The sequence below is a fragment of the Esox lucius genome, chromosome 16 (assembly GCF_011004845.1).
Source record: "Esox lucius isolate fEsoLuc1 chromosome 16, fEsoLuc1.pri, whole genome shotgun sequence".
NCBI lineage: Eukaryota > Metazoa > Chordata > Actinopteri > Esociformes > Esocidae > Esox > Esox lucius.
This window is the reverse complement of record NC_047584.1, coordinates 31,175,448-31,189,202: the sequence shown is the minus strand read 5'-3', so window position 1 is coordinate 31,189,202 and position 13,755 is coordinate 31,175,448. Positions and strand designations below refer to the sequence as shown.

At 43.1% G+C, this 13,755-nt stretch overlaps 1 long non-coding RNA gene across 8 annotated transcripts in view; it reads right to left on the bottom strand.

The window, feature by feature from the left end:
* The window catches only part of LOC105016605, a 154,146-nt gene that overhangs the window by 71,843 nt on the left and 68,548 nt on the right, over positions 1 to 13,755 (bottom strand). For all 8 annotated transcript variants that reach the window (XR_003777155.1, XR_004574583.1, XR_002198000.3 and 5 more), the window contains one exon: positions 5,171 to 5,229. This is a non-coding gene — a long non-coding RNA (uncharacterized LOC105016605). The remainder of the gene's footprint in view (positions 1 to 5,170; positions 5,230 to 13,755) is intronic.

Genomic DNA, 13,755 nt, shown 5'->3' with positions numbered 1-13,755 from the left:
GCTATGGAATTTCAAGCTTCATTCAGGTTAGAAGAGGATGAGTGAAGGTTAGTTTCAATTCACTTGCTATGGGGACGCGCTAGCGTTCCAGCTCAGCCAGCGTTCTTTAGAGGCTAGGGTGAATTTTGATGCGTTCTATTGTCCTGCCTAATACTACACTAAAAAGGAACACGTCGCTAACTAGCTTAGACGATAGCCGGCCGGCACACCACAGTAAACTACTTACCCTTGTAGTTGTGCAGATAACTCGATACGTAGAGTTTGAATCCCTTGTTTCCGCTTGCTTGTTGGAGCAGGGGACCAGGCATCAACAATTCGATGGACATCACTAATGCTTATTTTAGGCAGGTCTTGGAGACATCTACTAAAAACTGAAATTTTGGGCGACGCGGGTGATCGCCTTAAGGAAACCGGAAAATGATATGCCGACATCTGGCTAAAGCGGAAGTTCGTCCATACGCTTGTGCACAGAGCCTATTGAACAGAATCTCAAATGACCTGTTAGATGCCCCACATTGCATAGGTCACAACCGCAAGGCTCTGAATGTTTACCACAAAAAGATACATCCACCTAACATTCATCAACCCGGGAATACAAGCTGAACTCCTCGTACTGTCAGGAAACACATGGCGAACAAATTACAGTGTGTTCAATGCAATCTAAACTTTCAAAGGTTGGGCCAGACACTCACTGTCAGTCACTGACAAACAATGATGACAGTTTCTGAGCTTTTGTTACATATTCTTTTAATAGTTTTAAGAGAAAGATCCTACTGTACACATCCCTGGTTAGGATTGGCACTGAGAGTTGAATGTGTTGACACTGAAACCGTCCATCCCAAACATGGTTCTCTGATCCCCAGGGAGGCACTGGTGCTCCATTGCTGATGGGTTACATGGTTCTGAATCTAATCATTGCACAGCGTGGACACCAGAGGCACTGGCATCTAACTCCACTGGCATCTAACTCCACTGGCATCTAACTCCACTGGCATCTAACTCTGTGGGTACACTCAGAAATATATGCTGTACTATATGTGACAGAACACGTTTTATGTTTACATTATTATTGGTAAAAGTGCCAGTAGTCGTACTGTTAGTTGTATTGTTGTAGTTGTATTGTTGTAGTTGTGGTAGTTTCAGTCGTATCTGTAGATTTAAATTAACATTCAGTAAATACAAGAAGCTGTCACGTCGGAAGCAGCTGACTGCTGTCTGTGAGGTAATTTCCTGTACCTACATCCACACCCCTCTGGAATGAAATTGACCAGAACATTTACTATGTGCTCAGCAAGGCCTTGATGTTCTGGGTTGTTACAGTACATCATAAGCCCATTTCCCAGACCCAGACTAAGCCTACTCTTGGATTACATGTTATTTCATTTCTGTCTCAGGTTCATAATCTCTGCCCTAGCAACCAGCACAGTGACTAGACTGTCGCTCTCTACAATATATTATTCCACGCTTTCGCTCAATTAAATATTTCTCTAATCTCTATCTGTCAAGCCAGTATTGTCATTTAAATCAGCAGTCATTCAATAAAGGTCTCACCAACTGATTCACACAAATAATGAGACTCAAACCAGAGGTAATACAGGCCCTTTATAATATGTCATCAAAAACACAATCAGGAAATGAGGATAAAGGCTGCACAATAGCCTAACTCTGACTGTGTGAACACTGGTCTGTCAGTCCAGATCATGTCCTCTACAGCCACTGTAGTTAATCACCATTAACAATGGTTTGTTTCTCAGAGTCTGGGCACATAACCATATACTGCGGTTTACAATGACCTAAACACACACACACACACAAGATAGACAAGTAGAGGCATTCATAATCAGGAAACAAATGTCAATGACAACGACGAGCCTTTGTTTTGGGGAGAAAGAGAGAGAACGTGGGGCAAATAACAGGAACTTAAGACGTTAAATTGTTAAACTATCTTCTCTCTGTTTCCTTTCCAGGCCGGGGTTGACTTCTGTTCTCGGGGGAAAACAGAGAGATACAGAGTTTGCGTCCTGAACGGCTCACTGTTCCTGATGTAGTGTCCTGCTTCTGACCTGGGCCCAGTGTGATCCTCACCAAGGGGAGAGGGTGCCATTAGGAACCTCGCCAGAGTGGAGGAGAGACGGGCCCTGACGGTGGCTGGGTGCCCTCTGACACTATCGGCTCATGAATCCCTGTCAACAGCCAGCAGCCAGCAGCCTGGCATGGAGCGGAGAGGCGCGCGACACAGGCATGCCCACACAGGAAGAGTGGGGCGCAGGCACGCATTCACAGACAAACACAAAACCCAGTGACCTGAGACCTCCCCCACTTCTCTTTTCCCCTCCCACTCTGCATCTCCCTCTACCTCTCTCCTCCCCCCTCCACTCCTCTCCCCGTCTGTCCTCCTCCACCACGCCCACCTCACCGAACCCCCGGAGGATTCGTCCTCTTCTCCTCCCTTGTTCGTCCCCCTTCTCATCTCCTCTCCTCTCCACCGCTAACCGGCCCCGCCCTGTGGACTCCTCCCCCCCAGTCTCGTTCTTCTCCCTGAGGCCGGCTGGCAGTTGGCGCTGACAAGCCACTTCCTGGGTAAACACCTGGGTAATGAGCTCACTTCTAAACAATAACACACACACACACACACACAGCTGAACCATGTCATTCAGGGGTTCCCCTGACAGTCCCATAGCCCCCTGCCTGAAAAACATCCCCCGAAATTAGGAAAAGTTGAAATAATTCAAGCTGTGAAGATGTGGCGATGTGTTCGCTACGTGAACAGAGGGATGATGGCTGAAGCTGTGGGGAAGTGGGCCGGGCCAGCGTGGGAGGCTTCAGCCTGCTGTCAGTTAAATGTGCTGTCCCACGGTATCCCATGGTAACACGCGGAGGGAAAAACCTGCTTCCCAAATCAGCTCGTCTCCAAATGGACGGATCGTCCTTCCGCATCTAATCGTCTGTCGTCAAAACTGAGGCTTTGATGTTCGAGAGTCGAAAACAGATGCTTAATAATTTGAGAGGCTTTGCCGATCAATGCGTTGAACAGACTTCGCCCTGAGTCTTCCAGTCACTCAAGGTGTATACAGCAGTTAAGTGATTGAGCTTGGGCCCGGCAAGTGGAATTGTATGTCGGTCTAGTCTGAGCCAGGAAGCGCTGACAGTGAAGAATGTGACCAAATCAAATGTTTTAATTGCCAATGAAAAACTCAATATTTATGGTGGTCCCTCTCTCTGGATAAATGGGGAAATGGATTGAGCAAGTTAAGCATATTCGTTATCTCAAAAAGGAACTAGTACTTTAAAACGACTAAAGTCCCTTTGAAGTCTAATTAATATTATTATATAAATCAGTGTTTTTGTTCAAACAAAAGAATTGACTGGGAACATTTAATTATTAAAATTTTTTTATGGTGCCAAAGGTAATATTTCTTTTAGTGGAGTCTCTACTCTTTCAATCACAAAATTAATGAAACGCTGAGGTTTTTAAATTGCACATTCTTTTAAAGGAACCATTTAAATTTTTTCTTCAATAATAAGACTTCATTGTGTAAAAACAGTCTTTAATTTCACGGAATTCTAGAATACTTTCAATCCAACAGAATATATACTTTACAAATACAACCACAGGAGAGTTTTCCACTTTTCCTCAGTCCATCTTAAATGAGCTCGGGCCCAGAGAAGGCGGTGGCAGTTCTGGATCTTGTTTATATATGGTTTCTTCTTTGCATGGTGGAGTTTTAACTTGCATTTGTGGATGCAGCGACATACTTTGTTCACATACAATAGCATTCAGAAGTGTTCCTGAGCCCATGCAGTGATTTCCAGTACAGAATCGTGTCTGTTTTTAATACAGCACTGCCTGAGGGCCCGAAGATCACAGCCATCCATTACTGGTTTTCGGCCTTGCTTCGGCCTTGCTGAATCTTTTAATGATGTACTGTAGATGATGAGATCCCCAAACTCTTTGCAATTTTACGTTGAGAAACGTTATTCTTAAATTGTTGCACTATTTGCCTGTGCAGTCTTTCAGAGTGGTGAACTCCTCCCTAACCTCACTTCTGACAGACCCATCCTCTCTGAAATGATCTTTTTATACCCTAATTAGTTGTTTGATATTCCACCAGGTTAAGTTTCCCTGTCTTTGGGCATATATTTTTCAAGAAACAATAAAATGTCTCAGTTTCAATATTTGATATGTTGTCTTTGTACAATTTTCTATTTAATATAGAGTTTAAATGATTTGCACATAATTGAATTCTGTTTTTATTTACATTTTACGCAGCGCCACAACTTTTTGGGAAACGGGGTTGTACATGTATACAATATAGAAAATACATTTATAGAAAATACATTTATAGAAAATACATTTCTTTATTGCATTTGCATCTTACAGACAATCTGTCTCATTTTACCAGATTAAAGCAACTTTCAAAAATACTTGAATACTCCAAACAGTGCTTCGCCAAGTCTACACAGAGTCATTTTTCCATCGCATAGTAGAGCAGAGAAACATATTCCCTCTGAGCAATGAGTCCACAAGGTTTTGATTATACATGTTTGTTTATTTATAGACACGCTGTATTCCCATGGATCCTCACAGCTAGCCTTAGGGTTAGTGAACACACTGTCATGATTATAGAGACTATCATTGACCTCTGACCCTTATGTAATGAACCAGCCTATCACAGAAGGCCCGAGTCTTAACAGGGACTGTGTAATTACGCTGACCACATTGGTCAAGGCCAAAATAAGCAGCTGTTTTAGCATATGGGACCTTTGTCATTTACAGCAGCAAGAAGACAAAAGACAGGGAGAAGGACATTGTCTTTGTCTAACCAATATTTATCTCTTTTTTTATTTTACCTTGTGATTCGTGCTCATTACTATTTGTACATTGATGCAACCCCATACATAGCTAATAACGTAGAATGTGAAATGCCAGTATCCCTTTACACTCATGCCCATACATTTTACAAATCATTTTTTGGGGGGATTTTTTTTGCTTTTGCTACCTTTCACCATTTAAATGTTTCCACTTGCTTCAGGAATGTGATTAAATGTTTCCCATGCCAGCCAAGCCCGTTTAATTGAAATGTAATTAAAATTGATGGACAAACAGCATGACAGACAGACAGACAGACAGAAAGGACTAAACAGTTGAGTGTTAGAAAGGAAGACTCACCAGACAGACCCGTCCCAACTTCTTTGTCCCCATCTCTGCGTCAAAATGGTCTCCGAAGTCTGAAAGAAAACATTGGGACATAAATAAGTCATATCCGAGGGCCCAGTGTTCTGTTCCATCAGCTGCTTAGCTTCATTCAAGTGCATTGAATTAGAAAGTTGGCATTGATTCTTAGAAGGTGGCTATATTAAAAATAAAAGTATATTTTATCTCGCAGACTACATGCTGATCATACTGATCATAGGAGCATATAATGAAGAGCATATCATGAAGAGCATATCATGAAGAGCAGAGAATAAACACTGGTTAAATTTTTTTTGGTTGAAAAAGTTAAACTGGAACTGAGGACATGGACAACAGAGGGATGACTGATGTAAAACAGTAGAATACCATGAGGCTAGTATATGTTAATGATACATTAGATAATCAGAAAGAGGAGTGTTTAAAAACAGTAGAACAGAAAAAGTATAATTGATCATGGAATTTCATCACAGAGAAAATCAAAGCATTTGGCGCCTAATCAGCTAAGTAGTTTGTCTCTGGTGATCGCCTTTATATTATAAAGCTGTAAAGAGTTTCTTTTTTTGAGAAGATGCTGATCTGGTATTTCCCATGGGTTCCTATGGAACACAGCCAATTGAAAATTACACACACCACAAAACAGCACAGTGTCTTATGAGAAACAACCTCAAAGCAGATCAACCAACATCTTTATTCCTATCCGCTTTCATCCTAGAGCTTTGCCTCCACGTTCTCAAAGGCCTCCGAGATAATTTATTGAGGGCATTCACAAGAACAAGTGATGATAAAACAAAGCTCTTTTTTCTCCGAAGTTCACGTGTTGCCTTCTTGTGGCGTTAGCCGTTACTGAACTGTGCTTTAACTGCTTAGCCCCACTCAGTGTGGTCAGGGCGGCTAGCACTTTATTGGTCTGTGTTCGCATTCCAAACGGCACCCTATTTCATGGATAGTGCACTTATTTTGACCAAGACCCATAGGGCAGAGCTCAAAAGTAGTGTACTACATAGGCACAGAGTGTGTCATTTAGACTGCGGCACAAGGGGTTTGAAATGGCAGGGTGATCGGTTCATGGTTCTAAATGGCAGGGTGTGAGATTGAACTTCAGTTCAACTGCAGTTAAAGCATTTATAATTAGCGGTTGGAACAGAAAATCGAGAGCCATCGGGCCATGTGAACGCGGAGAAGCCACGGAGCGATTCAATCCAGAAGACACGGAAAGTCTGTATTCCTGTTGAAAATATAGTTAAAAATCACAAACGACGTGCGGAGAAGACTCTTCCCCTACTCTTCTGGAGGCAGAAAAAAAAATGCCGGAGTATCAATTTCACGCACACCTTTATGGCATTTGTCACATAACTATGTAGTGACTCTTTAAGGCGGTGTCTGCCACCAAGTATCAAGTTGACAATTTTCATACATATTTGTGGGTGTCTGGATTACAGCACAGCATGTGCTTGTAGGAGACATTGCTCGTTGAATCACATGCATTCGCCAGGTGCCGTTCATAAAAACACCGTCTCCACATTGCAGTGGCCCCAGTAACACCCGGGATGGAAGGTTGCAACGTCACTGCGGTCCAAACCTCTAGGATAACGAAAAAGACGCGCCAGACAACACGTTTGGAGATGTATCTCCGTAACAACAGAACACAGCCATCATTTATTTTCTAATCTCCGCAATGTGATTTAAGGCGTATAATACTTTCTGCAAAGAGCCAAATATCTGTAATGAAAGACGATGACAATAATATCCACGGTATGAAATTTACCCAACAGGTCTTCTAATTGACATCGAATTCTATGATAATTGTAGGCAATCATGTTCATTTGAATGAACGCTGGTGTTTTCACTCTTTCTCCTCCCTCACGCTCATGCTTGCAGCATGACTGAAAAGCTTTATGTGTTGAGGGAGAGTTTCTGGAATTCAATCCGATCACTGATTTGGATAGCAGGCCATTTGAAGATAATTTACCACTGAGGAGAGCTATGTAGCATGAATGTCTTTTCCCCAAAATGAAAGAAAATTGCCTTTAAAGCATTGCCCGACAAATCAAATGGAATTCTTCTGCCGTTCTAACGTTCACTACATTCTTAAGTCTGAGACTGCTTCCACTGACGCTGTTTGTGATGACCTCAAAATGAGGGTTGTTGTTTAAAACGTAGTAATCAGTGACTCAATCATCTAACCAATCCAAGCCAAGGAGAGCATTGAAAAACTCTGCTTTACCCACGTGTGTCATGGCTTTGGCCCAACCCATCATATTCCTGGACCAATCAGAGGGTTACAATGTGTATGCGTTCTAGAAGTCATTAAAGATGGAGAACCATCCACACACATTTTGTAAATAAATGATAATGGTTGCCCAGAGTCTGGGTAGCCAGGCTATATAAAATAAATAATAATGCTTGGCTGGAGTCTGGGTAGCCAGGCTATATAAAATAAATAATAATGTTTGGCTGGAGTCTGGGTAGCCAGGCTATAAAAAATAAATGCTCATGGTTGGCCGGAGTATGGGTAGCCAGGCTATATAAATCTGCCTTGTGGACAAAGCCCAATCAGTCTGAACTCAGAGCTGGGTCTTCTCTCTTGGAGCTGTGGATCATGACCTAAGAGCTGTGCCTGTGTGTCTCTAAGTTTCCTCGCTGCAACATGAGTGTTTGCTGAGGCCAGGACATGATGTCACCATTCTAAAATGCACCTCCCCCAAACACCTCCAGGGGGGGACTGATCCATTTGACAGACAGACGGCCAGGACTGTTTTTCACACTCAACACACACACACACACACACACACACACGAACACTGGGGAGAGACAGACAACGGACACAGGGCAAGTGTTGGAGCCCTGAAGAACATGTTTTTAACGGAAGTAGATGAGGAAAGAGAAAAATGAAAGCGCTGTCCCTGGGTGGCTGCCTCGCCTCGGGGGGGGGGGGGGGTCCTGAGGCTGCCTTTGGAATGTCCTGGAACCTGCCAGCATTTTCCCTCAGGCGCATTGGTGCGACACTGGTATAGGACAGGGCGTGTTCATGCCACACACACACATATACATCATGCATACACACACACACATATATATACATCATGCATACACACACACATATATATACACATCATGCATACACACACAGAGACTCAATTAAAAACATACACATGAAAACACGTGCACATTTCTTTGTTGAAGTCTATTATATGGAATGGTTCAAACAAAACACAGCAGGAATGCGTCGTTGGTCACATTAGCAACATTCCCTTTACCGATGTGTGTCCTTAAGTGCGCTATGTATACATACACTCACCTGAAGGATTATTAGGAACACCTGTTCAATTTCTCATTAATGCAATTATCTAATCAACCAATCACATGGCAGTTGCTTCAATGCATTTAGGGATGTGATCCTGGTCAAGACAATCTCCTGAACTCCAAACTGAATGTCAGAATGGGGAAGAAAAGTGATTTAAGCAATTTTGAGCGTGGCATGGTTGTTGGTGCCAGACGGGCCGGTCTGAGTATTCCACAATCTGCTCAGTTACAGGGATTTTCACGCACAACCATTTCTAGGGTTTACAAAGAATGGTGTGAAAAGGGAAAAACATCCAGTATGCGGCAGTCCTGTTGGCCAAAATGCCTTGTTGATGCTAGAGGTCAGAGGAGAATGGGCCGACTGATTCAAGCTGATAGAAGAGCAATTTTGACTGAAATAACCACTTGTTACAACCGAGGTATGCAGCAAAGCATTTGTGAAGCCACAACACACACAACCTTGAGGCGGATGGGCTACAACAGCAGAAGACCCCACCGGGTACCACTCATCTCCACTACAAATAGGAAAAAGAGGCTACAGTTTGCACAAGCTCACCAAAATTGGACAGTTGAAGATTGGAAGAATGTTGCCTGGTCTGATGAGTCTCGATTTCTGTTGAGACATTTAGATGGTAGAGTCAGAATTTGGCGTAAACAGAATGAGAACATGGATCCATTATGCCTTGTTACCACTGTGCAGGCTGGTGGTGGTGGTGTAATGGTGTGGGGGATGTTTTCTTGGCACACTTTAGGCCCCTTAGTGCCAATTGGGCATTGTTTAAATGCCACGGCCTACCTCAGCATTGTTTCTGACCATGTCCATCCCTTTATGACCACTATGTACCCATCCTCTGATGGCTACTTCCAGCAGGATAATGCACCATGTCACAAAGCTCGAATCATTTCAAATTGGTTTCTTGAACATGACAATGAGTTCACTGTACTGAAACGGCCCCCACAGTCACCAGATCCCAACCCAATAGAGCATCTTTGGGATGTGGTGGAACGGGAGCTTCGTGCCCTGGATGTGCATTCCACAAATCTCCATCAACTGCAAGATGCTATCCTATCAACATGGGCCAACATTTCTAAAGAATGCTTGCAGCACCTTGTTGAATCAATGCCACGTAGAATTAAGGCAGTTCTGAAGGCGAAAGGGGGTCAAACACAGTATTAGTATGGTGTTCCTAATAATCCTTTAGGTGAGTGTATAACTTAATGTGTACAAGGTTACAGGTTACAGATTCATATCTAAAGTATGCATGGTCAGACTACTAATCCACACTCAAGAACAAGAAGTTCTCTGGCTGCCACATAGACACAAAAGAGTAAAATACTATTGCGAATAGCACTTCATGAATGCATCCCCATACATTCCCCTGGCAGATGAAGCCATCACACATGGAAATAATGAGGGTGGGGGCGTTCTAAATGGCACCCTATTCCCTGCAGCCTGCACTACTTCTGGGAGATCGGGTCAGAAGTAGGCTAGTGTGCTATGTATGGAGCTGGGTGCCATTTGGGACAAGGGTAATAGTTCACCTCCCGGCTGGCCCAAGAAACGCCTGTCCAGAAATGGAAGTGCTAACCACATGAATCTAACTCATGTGCTCTGTTTATGCAAGAGCCCATTTACACAGGTGAAAAGATGGGAAAGAGAGAGAGGGAGAGAGAGAGAGGCAGAGAGAGAGAAAGTGGGGGAGAGAGAAGAGAAAGAGCAATTGGGCATGGAGAAGGAAAACGTTTGTGTTATGTTTACTTAAATACGGATTCTTTCCACTTTGGATATTTATTATTTTATCTTACTTATTTTCCACTTCGTTTTTGCCATATAGTATATATACATACAGTACGACTACAAATGTATACACTGTGTATATACAGTTTATATAAATTAAAAAGTGAGATGGCATAAGAGGGGGAAAGCTGGACTTGAAGTTACTATTTAGACTGTAGACTTGAAGCCCTTTTCTCCACTGCTGGAAACAGATATAAACTATTATCTCTCTTTGTCACTCTTCTCTCTCTTTTCGGCCATCGTCTCTGGTTGGCAGGTCAGAGATTGGACCACTTCTCATACTTGGCCTCTGATAATGATTGAGTGGCACCTTTCTTCTCATAGGGCACTAATTAAATGATTATCTGGCCAAAAGCATTGCACGACACAGGGAATATGGTAAAATTTGGGGCAGAATAGTGTTTTTACTCCGACACATTCCTAGCATTACATTGACCATACTAGAGTAGCTCCGCCTTCAAAAACACGACTGTCAATGTTTCTTTTAAGAAAAATCTCCCGTCCTGGAAGAAATAAAAAATCTCTTCCCTTAGGTTAGATTGCCAAAGTGGTGCAGGGTACACCCTAGTCTGAATCACAGCCAGGTTGTGTGAAAACCTCCCATGTCTCACCTCAGAGTGTGTGAATGTGAAGAGTGCAGGCCAAACGTGGGTCTCTCCCTTCCTAAATCCATCTCCTCTCACTCCATCGCCATTCTTTCACACCAAATTGGTGGTGGAGGTTGTTGTTTTTGTCTGATCTCGGTGCGTCTGTTGATTTGGTATGTTGTGAACGCTAGCCATACTCAGCACATTGAACAATGCAGTGGAAAATAACCAGATGTAAGTGGTGTTGTTAGTTGTTTGGCTGCGCGCATTTGATGAAATGCATGTAGAACCGTTACTTAATATCTGTGGAACATTTATGAGCGCATCTGTCACAGCAGTGCTTAGTTCCCATTATCATTGTCTGGGGAAGACTTAAATAATGTTTGGGACTCACATAGTTGTTCTTCATAACCACTGAGCGATTTGACTAAAGCATTTGTCTCGAATAAACGATAGACTAAGATTAGACACAAGATTTCGTTAAGTAATTTTGTTTGTTAGGATCAAACCACGGCCTAGCCATGTTTTCACTCATCTTTCATGTTATGAGTAGGTTATTGAAATTGTGAGGTCTTTCTGTCAAAAATGTCTAATTTCACTCCGTCGTTCTCTTTCCACCCAACTCACCTTGTCTGGCTTCTCTCCCTCCGTTTCCTCCTCTCGACCTCTCCTTGTTTTTGCTTCCTCCCTCATCTGCTCTCTCCAGTTTTCTCCCCCTTTCCCCTTTCTCTCTCTCCCTCCCCCTCTCCCTCTCCCTCCCCCTCTCCCCCCCCCTCTCCCTCTCCCTCTCCCACTCCCTGTCCCCTACAGGTTGTGTGAATGCAAGGCTCTAGTATATAGGCAACCAGATAAGTATTTCATGTTATTTTGTTCAAGTACACATTTCAGCCTCACTCTATCACAGGGACTTTCCTTGCTGCCAAGTAATAACAAAGGAAGAATGAACCCACTGAAACACACACAAAGACTGAAACACACACACAAACACGCACGCACGCACACACATAGACAAAGAAGTGAAAAGAATGAATAGTGTTAGTCAGATGAGACTGTATGACTGTTCCTCCGACTGTTGACCAAGGACAGGGTCACTTAGTATTCCAGTGTTTTACATATGCTAATTAAGTTTTTTACAGAATAATACTCACTCCAAGGGATTAGCTAGCACGTTGAACTCATGTAATTTAAATTTGGTGGTTTGGTTGGATTCGTTTTGGTACAAATTGTTTGTGACTCAAGTGACATTCTGGTCTCAGGGAATTAGAATGTATCGGTACAGACCAGTTTCTAGTAACCTGTAATACTGAAGACACAAGCCGGTAATGTGGACCAACACTGATGTGAACTCAGTTCTCATAATCAACCACCAAAACATCTCCTTCCAGGTTAAACAACGAACATCCCACCCATTTGTTGAGAAGACAAAATAAGCGTGTCATTAAATTCTAGCCTATTAAAACAGAGAACATGTCATCCTAAGCCCCAGAAGACCTGTGTCTCACCTGAACCTAATTTTTATTGGTGACTGTGATTGGCAGTGAATTATCTGAGACAGGATGAGGTCACTTTCAGACAAGGTGAGATCACTTTTTTAAACATTTTGGAGGAGCGAAGAAAATGTCAGTGGAGTGATCATTGGATTAGAGTCTGACAGAAAAGAAAAAGCTCTTGTCGGACCAGTAAAAACTTCTGCACAAACTTTGTGCTGTGCTGAGATCTAGGTTCCAGAAAAGAGTTACACCAGAACTGCCTTTTTATGGTCTACATTCATACTGTGACATTTGCAGGGAGATATGAACACACTCAAAACAAGGACCTGATCGGGATCAGTGGCCAACAAACAGCCTGGCAACTGGGGAGACAAAATAAGGAGGCGATTAGGGGAAAACGAGACACTAGTGAGAAGACCTAAACGTGACACAGGTGAAACCAATGAAACACAGGAAATGACCCTGGGGTTCGAGCAGCCACACACGCTTGACACCATCTGAACCAAATAAGTTTATCTTGGTTTATCTCAACCGACCACAAGATATGGTTCCAGTAATCCATGTCCTTAGTCTGCTTGTCTTCAGCAAACTGTTTGCGGGCTTTCTTGTGCATCATCTTTAGAAGAGGCTTCCTTCTAGGACGACAGCCATGCAGACCAATTCGATGCAGTGCGTGGCGTATGGTCTGAGCACTGACAGGCTGACCCCCCACCCCTTCAACTCATAGGTCTATTTCCCAAAGACAACCTCTGGATATGACACTAAGCACGTGCACTCAACTTCTTTGGTCGACCATGGCGAGGCCTGTTCTGAGTGGAACCTGTCCTTTTAAACCGCTGTAGCGTCTTGGCCACCGTGCTGCAGCTCAGTTTCAGGGTCTTGGCAATCTTCTTATAGCCTAGGCCATCTTTATGTAGAGCAACAATTCTTTTTTTCAGATTCTCTGAGAGTTTTTTGCCATGAGGTGCCATGTTGAATTTCCAGTGACCAGTATGTGGGAGTGTGAGAGCGATGACACCAAATTTAACATACCTGCTCCCCATTCACACCTGAGACCTTGTAACACTAACGAGTCACATGACACCGGGGAGGGAAAATGGCAAATTGGGCCCAATTTGGACATGTTCACCTAAAGGGTGTACTTACTTTTGTTGCCAGTGGTTTAGACATTAATGGCTGTGTGTTGTGTTATTTTGAGGGGCAGCAAATGTACACTGTTATACAAGCTGTACACTCACTACTTTACATTGTAGCAAAGTCTCATTTCTTCAGTGTTGTCACATGAAAAGAAACAATAAAATATTTACAAAAATGTGAGGGGTGTACTCACTCTTGTGAGATACTGTATATTTGTTCTGTGTCGCTTGTTGGTGGATTTTGTTT